The sequence below is a fragment of the Apodemus sylvaticus genome, chromosome 13, assembly GCF_947179515.1.
Source record: "Apodemus sylvaticus chromosome 13, mApoSyl1.1, whole genome shotgun sequence".
Lineage (NCBI taxonomy): Eukaryota > Metazoa > Chordata > Mammalia > Rodentia > Muridae > Apodemus > Apodemus sylvaticus.
The window spans coordinates 65,463,554-65,478,984 of NC_067484.1; the positions used below are offsets into that span (position 1 = coordinate 65,463,554).

Below are 15,431 nucleotides of genomic sequence, written 5' to 3' on the forward strand. Positions count from 1 at the left end.
ATGCCAAATATTGTTCTAAGAATCTGCCACACATCAACTCATTCAGCTCCTCAAAACAACTCTTCTGAGCTAAGAATCTTGACCATCCATTTCCCATATGTATTAAGTCATGGGGTTTGAACTGAGTGAATCTGGATCCTTAGTTCAGACTAGTCACCACTGTACCATGACTCCCTTTCAGTCTTGTTGAAGGCAGCCTCTTGTGGCATGGGCCAAATGAGATAAGGACTGTGTTCCCCACCCACTGGCAGATGGTGCAAGATGTACAAGAATACTTAGGAACCAGATGCTCCTCCTGCAGAGCTAGCTATTAAATCCAATTGTTGCCACATTAGATCAGCCTGCCCAGAGTACAAAGACTATCCTAGCTCACAGGATATAAACTTGAGTCAAACAAATGGGAAGTGAAAAGGTGCACTAGTCACATTTTCACCATGGGTCACCTAAGTGAAGTCTCAGAAGGAGTCCATGAGGAGCTAGACCTATAAATTTTGTGAATATACACTTTCTGGTATGGTGATTTTTTTTTTTTACCCTTTTGGTGTGTGGGTGGCTAAACATGATGTATTAGGGAATGGTGGAGAGATGGTCCCACAGCCACTAAGATGGCAGCATCAGGCTGAAAAACTGAATATAAAACAGAGGAGACAATACATGTTACAGCACTCTTAGGGAAAGCAGTCAGCACAGAAGTGTGCATAGTCACATAGACACCCACACACTGCTGAGCACTTAGGAACACATAATATAAAAAAGCAACAAAGATGGGATCACTTCCACTGGCACTGGCAAAAATGTTAGGAAAATCAAATTCTCAAATATCACTTAGAGTACTATAAACAAATTCAGCTTCTTTCAAAGAAAATTGGCAATACTTAACAAAAAATTAACATATGGCTGCTTTGTCCTAGTACACTCATTTTTTGCTACTAATAAGGGTGTATGAAAAGGTTAATTACTGAAGAATTTTTTTAATATTTAAAAATAGCAACAGGGCCTATAAAATGGCAGAAAATGCATTTATTCCCAGTACTCAGTAACCAGAGGCAAGTGGATCTCTATGTGTTCAAGGCTGGCCTGATCTATAAGCAAGTTCCAGACTAGCCAGGGCTACACAGTGAGACCCTGCATCAAAAAGATAGATAGATAGATAGATAGATAGATAGATAGATAGATAGATAGATAGATAGACAGATGATAAACACATAGATGATAGATATATATGTAGAGATAGATAGATAGATAGATAGATAGATAGATAGATAGATAGATAGATAGATAGATAGATAGATAGATGAATAGATAGATAGATAGATAGATAGATAGATAGATAGATAGATAGATAGATAGATAGATAGATAGGAATAGATGTATAGGTAGATACATAGACATTGATAGACATTAGATAAATTAGATAGATAGATAGATAGATAGATAGATAGATAGATAGATAGATAGATAGATAGAAAGAAAGACATAGATGGATGAATAGATAGACAGATCATCAAGTGATCATTAGAATCTGAAATTACAATTGTATTTTCTCATATTAGAACATAAGATACACTTGAAAAGTATTAGATGAAAGTTTCATATAGACAGGTATGAAGTAACCTTCATGATAACTTGGCATTGAGAAAAAAAAGCAAGTACTGGGATAATATGGTAGATTAGAATGATATGTAAATAGCTAGCTAGACAGATAGAAAACTGACCTTGAATGACATGACTCTAAGCATTCCCAGGTATTAATTCATGTAATTATTACAAAAATCTATGGAGGGAATATTACTATTATATTTGATTTATAGAGAAAGAAATGAAGAACAGAGGTAAAATATTTCAATCAAGCACATTTTTTTTCCTGGGTAGAATGGAGAGAGAACACGAGTCAAAGTTTTTCATTCTCACGGTTCCATATAATTTTTCTTCAGTGAAATATTATGTTTTATTAAACATAATATTTATTAATTTTTTTCTGAATGTGTGAAAGTAATGACCTATTAATTCTTGCATGAAACCTAAGCATATGCGAATATGCTTCAGGTTTTAAAATAAAAGTCATGATTACCCAGAAAGGGTCAGCCAGAAAGGCAAATATTCTACGATAAGCTTAGTTATGTCAAACTTAGTCAAGTTTAATTATGTGCAAACAAGAACTATTTCCTAACCCCTGAGCTAAACTGACTGACACAGGTTGTTAATCCCCAACTCAGCAGACCAGCTCAGGGGATTGCATTCACAGTTTTGTTTCATCTGTGAATGCAATTAGTGGTCACTGTGCTGGAACCTGGGTAACCATGTACAGGTTAGCAGAGCTGAAGATCTGTCTCTGGAAAAGTTGCTCTGTGGCAAGAACCACTTTCTTAGTTCCCTCTGGCCAGCAGACTAGGTTAATGATAATGGGACACAGAGGGCAGCTGCTCCTGCTGACAGGCTCTTAACGGACGGAAGCCATTATCTGAAAACCCTGATGGCAGTGCCTAATGACACAGTAGTTTTCCTGAGCAAAAAGGTATGATATATTATTTACAGATGGAGAGACAAAGCCTTGAAGACTACAAGTACCACCATCCTTACAGATATATTAGCCCTGTGATTCCTGCAAGAAGAAATAAAAAAGATGAAATCAGCAGATGCAGGAAGAGTGTACGGCAGCTCAGGGGACTGGGAGAGTGAAGGCGACTTCTATACTTACAAAGTTAAAAATACATCCATAGTTCTTTTATTTTTTTCGGTGCTATGAGGTATACCCAGGATCACTGACCTATATGCCCAGGCATTTTAAATTTTTGTTTTCAAACAGGTTGACCTGGAAACTAGATCCCCCTGCCTCAGCCTCCTGAGTAACTAAGATCAAGGCATGAGTCACCACACCTCATTGGGTTTAAAAATCAGTAAGTGGTACTGATGACGGCAGACGGCCAGTGGTCTACGAACTTAACTAGGAGTGTTTTATTTAGCTGACACAATTTTAAAATAAAGATGAGCTAACTTGTTTAAAATAACATTTGGGGGCTGGTGAGATGGTTCAGCTGGTAAAAGTGGGGTTACCACATACTTATGTAATCTGAGCTCCACTGCCAAGCTTCATGTGGTAGAAAGGAAACAAAACAAAAAACAAACCAAAACAAACAACAAACAAACAAAAATCCCGACTCTATCTCATTGTCCTGTAACCTTCATACACACATTTGTAATTCACCAATAAATGAATAAATGTAATAATTTTTTTAATTTAAAATGTGTATATTATAAACCATTTCTAAAAATTAAGTGTTGGGTATTGCTGATAATTGCTTTTCTTCTGTCACTGCTTCCAGCACTACAAAAGCTAGTTCATAAAGATGAAGCTTCCAGGTCAGTACCAGCTTGGTTGGTTTCTCCATGTTCTGTGACTCAAGTGTGTAGCACCTTCGGCATTAGGGTCTTAGCATCAAATTCTGGAAGGTAACCCAGACAGTGGCTGTAGCCAATAGCTTTTGCAGGTTATTTGCTCTATTATGTAGAACCTCATTTTCCTGCAGCCCCAAAAGAGGGAACGCATTCCTGGCATTAGTGACCGTGTAGTGTTTGCTGAGGTGCCCAGGGAATTGTGAAAATATCTTTCAATGTGGAACCAGCTTGTCTTAATCTAAAAATCCATTTTTTTCATAAGTAAAATAGAAATAAGTATGCCTGTGGCATGTGTCTATTTTGTTGACCGTGACTATTAAAAATATGTATGCATACATAAGCATTACTCAGCATGTAATAAGAATACACAGTGTTACAGATAAAGACTGAAAATTCAAGAATCTTTAGACCTGAAGGGAATGAAAGAGGAGAAAATGTTTGGTTTTTATTAGTGCTCTGGTTTTTCTCTTCTAAAATATTCTCTCTCTCTCTCTCTCTCTCTCTCTCTCTCTCTCTCTCTCTCTGTGTGTGTGTGTGTGTGTGTGTGTGTGTGTCTGTGTGTGTGTGTGTGTGTATGTGTATGCACTTCTATTTTAGATGTGTATTTATATTATGGCTTGACTATGTAATACTCCCACAGTGTCACAAATTAAAGGCTTGTACCTACATGGTGATGGTATTCTGGGAGGTACTGACAATTAACTTTAGGAGACTAACTTTAGGGCTGTCTATGGAAATTAGGCCACTACATGTGTCCTTAAGGATACTTTTCTCTGGCTTTTTTTGTCTGTCTCTTCTGTTTCTGGCTGTTCCCTTCCTTCAGGATGGTTCCCCTTCACCACAGGCCTCAAAGCAATGGCACCAACAGGCCACAGATGTGCATGTCTGAAATCATCAGCCAAGACGTAAGTTGTTTCTTGGAAATTATGTAAAATTAACCTAAAGCTAACACAGCTTATATAATATGGGCCTCCATTTATTCTTTGAAACCAATATGTGAGTCTGCTCTACTATATCATATAATAATGTATATCTGGGATGGTATTTTTCCCAAATGTATCCTTTTATTAAGTCCTGATATCCTATGCTTGTTATGCAAGGGTATTTGTTGCTGGTTGGTTGGTTGGTTGTTTGGCTGTTTTTTTTTTGTTTGTTTGTTTGTTTTTTTTAAGGTTGAGTAAGTCAGTTTCTCCTTCTACCAGTGACCAGTGAACCATGCATGATATGATTCTTTGCCTATGAAGTGTGTATGAGAGGGGATAGAGAAATAGCTCAGTGGTTAAGAACACTTGGTGCAACCAATAACCAGCCCAAATTGAGATTTATCCTATGTCCAAGCACCAATGCCTCATACTGTTAATGATACTGTTATGCTTGCAGACAGGAGTCTAGCATGGATACCCTCTGAGAGGCCCCACCAACCAACTAACTCAGACAGAGGCATATAACCACAACCAAACAGTGGATAAATGGATTTTGGGGATTCTTACGGGAGAATAGGAGAAAGGGATCAAAGTGGATAAGAGCTCCACAGGAGACTAACAGAATCAACTAACTTAAACCCTTGGGGTCCTCAGAGACTGAATCCCAAAGAACATACATGGGCTGGACTTAGGCCTCCCTGAACATATGTAACAGACATGCAGCTAGGTCTTCATGTGGGTTCTGAACAACTAGATCAAGAGCTATCCCAAAATCTGGTCCCTGCATGTGGGAAATATTCTAGTTCATCTGCCTTGTCTGCCCTCCGTGGAAGAGCAAGAGTCCAGCCTTGCAGAGACTTGATGTGCCAGGGTGGGAGATACCCCGGGGTCCCCCATCTTCTCAGAGGAAAATGGGAGGGAGCCTGGAGAAAGGATTGTGGGAGGGGTAACCAGGAGGTGGCCAGTGAGCAGGATATAAAGGGAATTAGTAAAAGAACAAATAAATTAAAAAAACCTCTGTGGATCAGAAAAAATTACCCACTAGCTGCTCTTCTAGATTATATTCCCAGCATCTACAATAGTCTATAACACCAGATAAAGGGGATCCATCACCCCCTTTTAGAATTCACAGATATTATACGCATGTGGTAAACATACATACAAGCAGACAAAGACTATATATATATATATATATATATATATATATATATATATATATACACACATACACACACACACACACACACACACACACATATATATATATATACATATATATACATATACATATAACTTAAAATTTTTAAAGTTACTATAGGGAGGCTTACTCAGCATGTGTCTACATAACACTTGTCAGTGTTCCCAGCACATAAAAAGAGCCGAACACTGGGTGACTCCATTTATATTTCTAGGGACTGATTTGAAAAGCATTTGACTCAAACAAAAAGAAAGAGAGAGAGTTGTCAGTTCTATAGCTTTTAAAATGAAGCCAGAGTAATTCCAAACACTGATAAAATGACATTAAGTGACCTAAATGTACATATTACAAAATAGCATACATTTGAAAGGTACGTTTGAATAATAAAAAATAATGGAAAATCAAATCATGTCTTTCACTTTCACTGAATTACAGAACACACAAAGCTCCTTTTACTATATTAGAAAATGGGCAACTTAAAATGATCAGCATATTGAAAAAACGCATTATATAGAAAGTTTAGCGGCAATTCCTAAGACATATGGTTTGGTGTTAACGTTTTCCATAACTCTTCATGTAATGGTGTACAGTGCTCTTCAAGATGTTTCAAAGTACAGCCAATTTTTCTTGAATTCATTCAAGGAAGATCACTTCGGGTTTTTGAGCACACATATCAAGTAGACATTCTGAACATAACTGTATTAGAATAAAAATGCTTACTCTGATCTTTGTTTTAGCAGCAGACCGGCTAATGCAATGTTTTTCAACACGGAATCCTGGGGCTGCCTGCATCACAATCATCACTTTTAAAGGTTCACCTTTTTTGCTCACCTCATAGACTCAGAGACTTTCAGACCTAGAAATCTGCATTTACAGATAAGCAGGGCAATTTGAGTGTACCTCAGAATCTGCATCTACTCAGCCAGGCTAATAAGTTAAATACAATTCCATTTGGAAAGAATTCACTAATGACTCTTCAATTGTATACTAGACTATTAATGTATACCAAGCTTCACAGGCCTTACTTAGGGAGATATTCATCCAAACACCTTGGTGTAGTTATAAATATATAAAAACAGGGATTTTCATCTCTGCAAAGCAACAGACTATTTCACTCTACTGCTGTCATCTTAAGTAAAATAACCAATTAGTCATTTAAGAAATAAAAACCCCTCAATGGCTATCTTTTTTGATTGTTGGTTGTTTGTTAAAGCATGCTCCTTCGCTTTGGCAGATCTTTTATTTAATATGTAATAATATTTTCTAAAGGATCAATTCATAGCTAGAAGTATATAATCATACCAAATAAAATAATATTTAAATATCAGGGGTGCTCAATTTGGGATCTCTGATCCCCTCTTGGACTTTCGCATTGGAAGAAGTATTTGGTCTTACTGGGAACTATGAAACTCCTCAAATGTTTTACAGAACATGAGGTTCATGTTCATTAGAGTAGAGATGTGTAGCTATTCATATATTCTCAAGGAAATAAGTGCCACAAACAGTTACTTACCACTATAAAATGAAAAACTAGGAGAGGAATAATAAATACCATTACTCTAGGTATGTCAACAGTTAAAATTGAGCAAGTGTTTTGGTTACAGAGGAGAGTTTCCTTACACATGCCCTGGGAAAAGGTTTCTCATGTGGCATGTGAAAAACTCTTGGCAAATCATTTTGCCATAAATCATAAATGGCATGTGATGGCTAAAGATACTACCTGCCTTGGTGCTCTATCTTTGCCACAAAACACACCCTTCCTGCTGCCAATGGGTGAGAACTAGTACCTGGGATGAAATAGCTATCTATCCTGGATGCAGTTCAATCTCTTGGTGCTATCTCATGACTGGGACATGTACAGTCCCATGAAGTGCAATAACTTACATGGATAGATTGATGCACCCATTCTCCCTTACAATGCCTGGCCTCAACCTACTCATTCTTTATCATTCTATCCCTGGGTATTTTTTGCTATCTTAGTTTAATAATAACTCTCACTCTAAATTTCACATGTTTACTTTAAAAGACAGTGCTGGTTATATCTATGGGATGAGCCAAACTAGTACCTGGAAAGAAATCAATTTACAAAGATATGACAGAAAATAGGACCTCTGATGTTGCTGATGATTTCCTTTGTGAAGAGACTGGTGAGACAATGAAGAACTGAGCCCAGGGACCTTATCTCCTGAGACACTAGGCAGACAAAGCTTAACTTCCATATTTTAGGTTATATCTGCCACCCTTCTCCTATGGCTGTCATTGTGTTCATCTTCTAGCTTCATGAGATAGTTATCCTGCAAGTGTCTGTCTGCTCTCTCCTTAGCCCCCTTCCTTCTCTTTTCCATTCCTACTTGCTTTCTTCTCAAATAATTGTCTTCACTTTTTGCCTTGGCTGCAATTAAGAGTCTTTGAAGCTTGTCTTCCTTTGCTCCTTTCTGATGAATTCATCTTTCCTGCTGCCATCACATTCCTTTCCAGCCACCAGAATTCAGATTCTTCAATCTCTCAGAATGGAGTGAAGACCAACAATTCTCCAGTCATTCTCCAGGTCCTCAGTGCCTGGGTAGGACTTCTGAGGCAACCAACATCATGGACCAAAAAACTTCTGGGTTCTGAGCCTCTCCTGGGGGTAAAGGAACCTTTGTTTTACAACAGAACCCTAATCACAGAAGATTCATCAACGTGTGTGACCAGTAACCCACACTCTTTAAATATATCCAAAAGTGAAATAAGGAATTCTGCCTTCCAAAAAAAAGAGCTAGGCTTTCTGAAAGCCCCTACTACAGCCTACAGCCACCTCAGAAGCAGATATGGGAATGGGGGACCTGCAGATCCATTTCCCAGCCATGTCTACACTTGAAGCCTTTGACTTACTTGGAACAGGGGAAGAATAACCAAATTTGACTGAAGAGTGGGCATGAGCAGGTAGAAGGCCACAGACTATGCAAGGACCAGCTTCTTGGCCAGAGGAAGTACTCATGAGAGGACAAGGAAGTCCAAGAAAAACAGAGGCTGTTGTCTGGACAGTGGTAGGGCTTCTCCCCTAAATGTTTGTGCCACCAGATGGACAGCATTTAGAGTAGGTGAAATGTCCTTTATAGTCCAGCATGGGTAAGGCCCATAAACTCTTCTGTCAAAAATTGATATTCATGGACTGGGCACAGGTAGGACTTTTCACTTGTGTGTATAAACTAATGTTGGAGCAGGAACTTGTGCTGAGAAAATGGGTGTAGCATTGGTCATAGGGGAGAGGCCACTCTCCAGTATGTAGGGTCTAGAACTGGGCAAGAGAGAAGGGTGATCCAAGCTGTGGCCGTAGGGTTTGGACTGTTGTTGAGTTGAGCTGAGACTAGAGGGCACTCTACCTAAGATTCCAGCAAAGATGTCCACAGGCAGCGCTAGCAGGTGAGGAGCTAGGTGGGATGTTGACAAGTGAACACTCCTTGAGAAACTTCATTCTCTCTCTCCTTCTGTGAGATCCTCTTCAAGAGTCCCCTTTTCTTTATTGTTATCCTGGATCCTGAGACAGGGAAAGTGGTCATCTCTGAAGTAGCAGAATGTTCTTCTCAGTGTGCTGCCTGAGAAACAACCTAAGTGGTGAAAATATGGCCACCTGAGAGCATTGGTTCAATGGAACTTCATAAAGCCCTGAATGTTAGTCTGGAGTGAAAATACGATAAGACAGGAGTCAACGGTTTTGACACTCAATGTGAAGACCACAGAGGACAGGAACTTTAGATACTGAATGTTGCTATGATGTTTCCAAAGTAGCCTTTAAATGTCCTTCCTTTGCCATCACTAGAAAGATCTATACTGAGACTCCATGATGTGCTAAGAAAATGCTACTACATGGGAGTAAAAGAAAAAGCATTCTGCCTTCACTTTATGATCCAGCGAAGTAAATAGGGACAATTGGTATAGTCCTGTACTTCCATCTACTCAAGAGGCTGTGCAAGTTAGAAAGTTCAAGGCTTATCTGGGCAAATTAGTGAGATCCTATCTTAAAAAATTGGCAGGGGCCACAGGGAAACTTCAATCCAGCTCAGTAGAAGAAAACTCAAGAAGTCCTAGGTTCAATCTTTAGCATCAGAAATAACAAAAGCAACAGATAGCCAGACAGTGGAACATGCCAATTAATTCTAGAATTGGGGAGGTAGAGATAGCCAGATCAGGAGTTCAAGGTCATCCTTAGCTGCACAGTGAATGTGAGGCCAATGGTGTCTATATAAGACTATAAACAAGAACTCCTGGAAAGAAGCTGTGTATGCAAACTCTGAATGATTTAATAAAAGTAGAGTGATTTGGAGACAGAGAGACTTTGCTGGTACAGAGCCTAATTACAATTTCTTTTTGGCTGCCTGTATTACCTTAACATCTCATGATTGACAGATAAAAATTCTTTGATGTTTTAACAGGCACTTGGTTTCCACAAATCACATGAGAATGCTGCCAATTAGCACCCAAAGCCTATAGCAGCGATATTCCCACTTTGTTATAACTTACCTACCCAATGTACCCACAAATTTATTTGAAAACTGTCATGATCTGTGGTTTTCTTTGTTCCGTTATTACAACAACATTGTTACCTCAGTGGAATATGGAATATGGAATTCAGAAAAATCTATGTTCCCAAGCCATGGTCACTTGGCTTGAAAATGAACCACCTCTTTTTTTTTTTTTTTTTTTTTTTTTTTTCCGGAGGGACAAAAGCTGTGCAAAACCATGTCTTAGTTCCCTGACCTGATGCATGTGCCTCTCTCAGGGAGCATCCTCCCTTACTTGCTCGTCTTTGCACTCCTTGTTATTCTTTTCTTCATTTGTTGCTCAAGGAAAACTGGTCTGCTCTATTATTTCCGAGTTGACGATTTAAGGCAATAGCTTCTTTCTGACTAAGGACACGCCATTCCCTTGGTAACTATTATTAAAGATCCCCCAAGCCCATCACTAGCCAAGAATGAGTACATGACAAGTTTTTATCCATCACAAGCCCATTCCTCCATGTTGCATGATGGGATAAAAGGAAATATGTGACTCCAGCTGAGTCAAATTCTTCCCAGGATTGTTAAAGCTGAGTAATCAAAGAAAACTTTGTATCTTGGGGTACTTAAACACATAAAATAACCTGAGTTTGCTACTTGAGGCCACCCTCCCTGTTGCTCAAGTAAGTATCTCCTACAAAGAGAATGAAAAATGCTCAAACACATAACTAAGATGTGTCTGTTCTACAAACTAGATCAGTAAAACCTGTCTTTTTGCTTAAGCTTGCTTATGATGGATTTCTCATATCAAACATCTTGACGAATATGCTCATAAGGCCTTGCCCCAAAGCAGTGTTCAATAAAGATTTACTGAAGGCTTTTTTTCTGAGTCATTCTGTTACTTTTTCCACATCATTGCTTTCTTAGGTTTTTTTTTTTTTTTAAACATTCCTTCTTGCCTAGCTCCTGCCACTTCTTTTCCTCCCCTGCAAGCAACATTTTCAGTTCTGTGTGCAGGAGATCTTTTTTCCATCCCATCAGTGACCAGTAGTGAGCCATTAGAATGCAAAACCCTAAGACATTTTTGGAAAACATGAAATCTGACTCTTGTCAAGCCATGTTGGCTAAGAATCAAAGTTATAGAGAAGAGTAAAATACCTTCTATTCAACTTTAAGATACACCTAAACAACCACTTAGAAAAAAGCATTTGCTACTCTCTGGTCTCAAATTTTCTTCCTGATATTGACTCTTCCTAATACAGCTTTCCTGTTCGTTTGGTTTTTTTCTCTTTTTTTTCAATTTCAAGCACCCAGGAGGATTGACCACTTTGGGCTTCGGCCTCTGATCATCATTATCACCCTTGTACTGTATTTCAAAAGTGGAGTATATACAATACTGAAAAGAACATAGTATCTACAGAGTATCTAAAGGTCCTTGATATTTAGAAACAAGATAGTTCTTATAGAATGATAATTTAAGTCATTCATTCATGCAAATAGGGTTCCTGGAACACCCTACCAAACCTGCACAAAAATTAAAGGTCTTGTGATGGATGAGAAAGCAGGATCTAATTGGTGTTTTAATAAACGTGTTCTGACTTGGAAATCTATCTAGATTTATCAAGAGAAAATCTCTCTTTCTAAATCAAATTACCAAGTGATGGTCTAAAAGCAAGGACAAATGTCTTATAATTGACTCATATGTGACTACTGGCACCAGGAAGACAAACAGGATGTCAGCATCCAGAATTGTTTCCAAGATGCTAAGTTAAACACTGGTAACAGTGAAAGGTGGCCAACCACTGATTTCCCCTTTGCAAATGATGTGAGTCAGAATATGCAATATTGCAAAGTCTATCTTGGGAAGATATGTCTGAAATACAGAGCTTTGGAGAATCACCTTCCATGAGATGTTAGATTTGTAAAATCTCAGGCTTGTGCCATCATTCTGAGAGCTATATCTTACCTTGATGAGTGTAATCTAAAATATGGGTTCTCAGAGATGACCTTATCAGAATCATCTGGGATGTTCCTAGGGTACACTCCTTACCAATTAAATTATGAATATGTTACTAGGGATGAGCATTCTTAAAACTTCACACACAAACAGGTGATTTGACCATACAGACACATATGTTGCCAGTAATCTAAGAAGTATCTGCTGTCTGAGCTTCTCTAACAATTGACTAGGTTAGGTCCAAGAAGGCATATAATTACATCTGAGTCAGAAAGGAAAGGAGGTGTCATTACAGGGCTTGGGTTGTTCCTCAAAGAAAACAAAATGGTAAGGGCTATAGAGTACAAGAGAATAGCGTCTATCCCTGAGTCTCTAACAGGTAGGGATGCAGAAAGGTGAGAAAGCAGCCGTGAAAATACAGATGCCTAGTGAGTTCCACTCTTGCTAGTTGCCATGAAACCATGTGAATCTAAACACAGCAGTTCAAGTCATTCACTGTCCTTTTTCAAAGCACCAATTTCTCCTATAAGTAGTCAGGGAGTCACTTCTTTTCCACAAACCTTCTTATAAATTCAAGCTGGTCAGTTGATATTTTCTGTGATTCCATTTCTTAGAACCTAAAGCCATCCTACCACCAAGTATACTCAGTTACATGATCCCACTAACCTCATTATAAATTACACAGAAGTACTCCAGGAAGGGGTGCATCAGTCAGGGTTCTCTAGAGTCACAGAACTTATGGAATGTTTGTGGAATGTTAAGTCTCTTATGGAATGTCTCTACATATTTAGGGAAATTGTTGGAATGACATAATCTGCAGTTCAACTAACCCAATAATGGGCAGCTGTAAATGGGAAGTTCAAGAATTTAGTAGTTCCTCAGTCCCATCAGTCTGGGTGTTTCAGCAGGTCTTTGTATGAGCTGTAGGTTCCAACAAATATGCTGGCAAATAAGTGAAAGGAAAATGAAGGAGAACAAACACTTCATCTTTCTGTAGTTCTTGTGTAGGGCCAGAAAACCGTATGGCCCAGATTAAAGGTATGTATCACCCTACCTGGATTTGAACCTTGCTCTTTCCTGGGCTGGCCTTGAACTCAGAGATCTGCTTGCTTCTGTTTCCTGGGATTAAAAGCATGTATCACCTTGCCTGGCCCTAAGCTTTGCCTGGCCACTATGCCTCAAGATCTAGATCACAGATATGCCCTCCATTTCTTGATTATAATTCATTCTAGATATACACTGGGAAAGAGTTTATCATATATATCATGGCCAAAGTATTTAGAGGCTACCCCTTCCAAGGGAGGATGGCCTAGCTTAGCACAGAAGAGTAAGTAGTGGCCAGTCCAACTGAGCCTTTTGATTTGTTCTATGTGATTGGGAAAGCCACTGGAAGGTCTTGCCTTACTCATTTAGTAAGATGCTGATGCACGGGTGCCAATTCCCCCTCCTGTACATCCTAGCACATCAATATCCCCATCAGTGGCTGCAATGTGACACCAGCAGATCAAGTTTTCTTCTTGACCCCATAACTATGCTTCATTGGCCAAAACGATGCTTCACAGAGCAACAATTACAAATGCTAACTTTGAGAGCTACTTATGTCCTTTCACCACTTGTCCAGAAACCTTGTATGCTACAGTCATGGGCTCCTGATTCTGGAACACAGCTTTTCAGACCTCATTCTTCTCTTGATCCCAGCTCCCCATCAGTTCCTTAGTAAGTCCCATCACTTCCTAGAATGCATTCTGCATGGGAATCTGCTAGTCTCTCACTATCAGTCTCACAAACATTATGTGAGACAACTCCTTGCTGGAGAAGCTGCCTGTGCATCGTAGGATGACTAATAATGCCATAGCAACTAAAGCCTGTCCAGACATTTCAACTACTCCTCCTTGGAGGGCATCAGAGGAGGAAAGAGTTCCCTGGTGAGAACCACTGATGTAGACAGAGGAAGTATCATCTCCTGCTTCCATGATTGCCACATCTATTATATCTGGTTACTCCTGAACTTCCTTCCTTACTACAAACCATCCTACACAAAGAAGCCAGAAATCATGCTACTTACTGGCTTTCTCCATTACTACAGTAAAAGCCCAACTTGAGCAGACAATGCTTTATATGAACACATACCTTTTATTTTCCTGCTCACCACACTCTCTTCCAAACCAATATGTCCTAGCAACACTGTCCTTCCTTCTGTTCCTCCAGCACACTGCGTCTTTTCAAACTCCAGGACTTTGCATAACACATTATCTTTTACAATATCTATCCTCTTTCATTTGTCACATCAGGTGACCAAATATGACAGTTCACAGGTTTGGGTGACTGCTTTGTTGTTTGATCGAATTTTACTCTGTCATGCAAATGCCTAAAGAAAAAAAGGCAACCAAATTCTGTATGCATTCACTGAACACTTGAAGGACTATTGAATAAGGTTACTTCATTCTACACATATCTTGAGTATACATTCATACCAATTATTGTGATTGTCGCTGTCTTCAATTAACAGTGGTTTATCATTCCCACTGATAAACCATTCCCAGTGGTTTATCATATCACAATAGATGTTCCTGTACTGTTTTTGTTTCTTCATTTTATATGGCAACAGATTAGTTTATAGAATACCATAGTCCAAATAAGAACTCCTCTACTGCTGACTATCGGATTATTTAATGTTGCCTACCACATACATCCCTTTATCTTTCATTCTGTAGAAAACGGAGATGGGACAAATGGAGTTCTGACTTTGTTCCTTGCTACCATGCTGTTTATTAGCAAGTCATGCAGATCAAACTTGCGGGGCTGTATTTGGTGGAGACGGAGTTGGGATGGAACTGTATCAAGCAATAAGAATAGCTAGCACTTGTTGGAAATGTTCAGTACAGCATGTTTCAATTTTTCCCCCACAGAGGAGCACAAATATCCCCACTTGTGGATCTGTTTGAAACTAAAAATTTGGCTGTTCCAACCTTCAAGCTGCCTAAGTTAGTGGCAAGATGAATACATGGCATACTTCTCTCGTGCCCAAACCGACACACAGGGAGATAAAGGCACTCAGATGGAAGTCAACAGCTCAGACAGTCTAGCCCTGGCTTCTTTTCCCAAACACTATACCACAGCCTTGATGATGATCAGTTACGTGCAGTTAATGGCATACTCAGGACTTTCCATGCTAAGCATCCCAGGGTTTAGCCAGGCAATTTGTGTCCAGTTTCACACAGTCTGCTTCATCACTCTGAAAAGGAGAATTTAGATAACATTTAAGAGTCGGAGTAGATGAGGGGCATTGGTTGAAATTCAACTGAGGACTTCATCCAGATTTTTTATTGAAGTTCTACCATGTGTGTGGACAAATACTTTTACAACCAAGGTTTGTATAGTTAACTTAATATTCCAGGCCAGTCCTGCTTTTAAGTGTATTTTAAAGGTAACTGATTTCCCACCCTGGGAGAAGGGACTGAGGTGCATATTTTACATAT

The 15,431-nt window shown here is 39.1% G+C and overlaps 1 protein-coding gene across 1 annotated transcript in view; it reads right to left on the reverse strand.

The window, feature by feature from the left end:
• Kctd16 (potassium channel tetramerization domain containing 16) overlaps positions 1-15,431 on the reverse strand; it is a 265,016-nt gene that overhangs the window by 32,803 nt on the left and 216,782 nt on the right. The window lies entirely within an intron of this gene.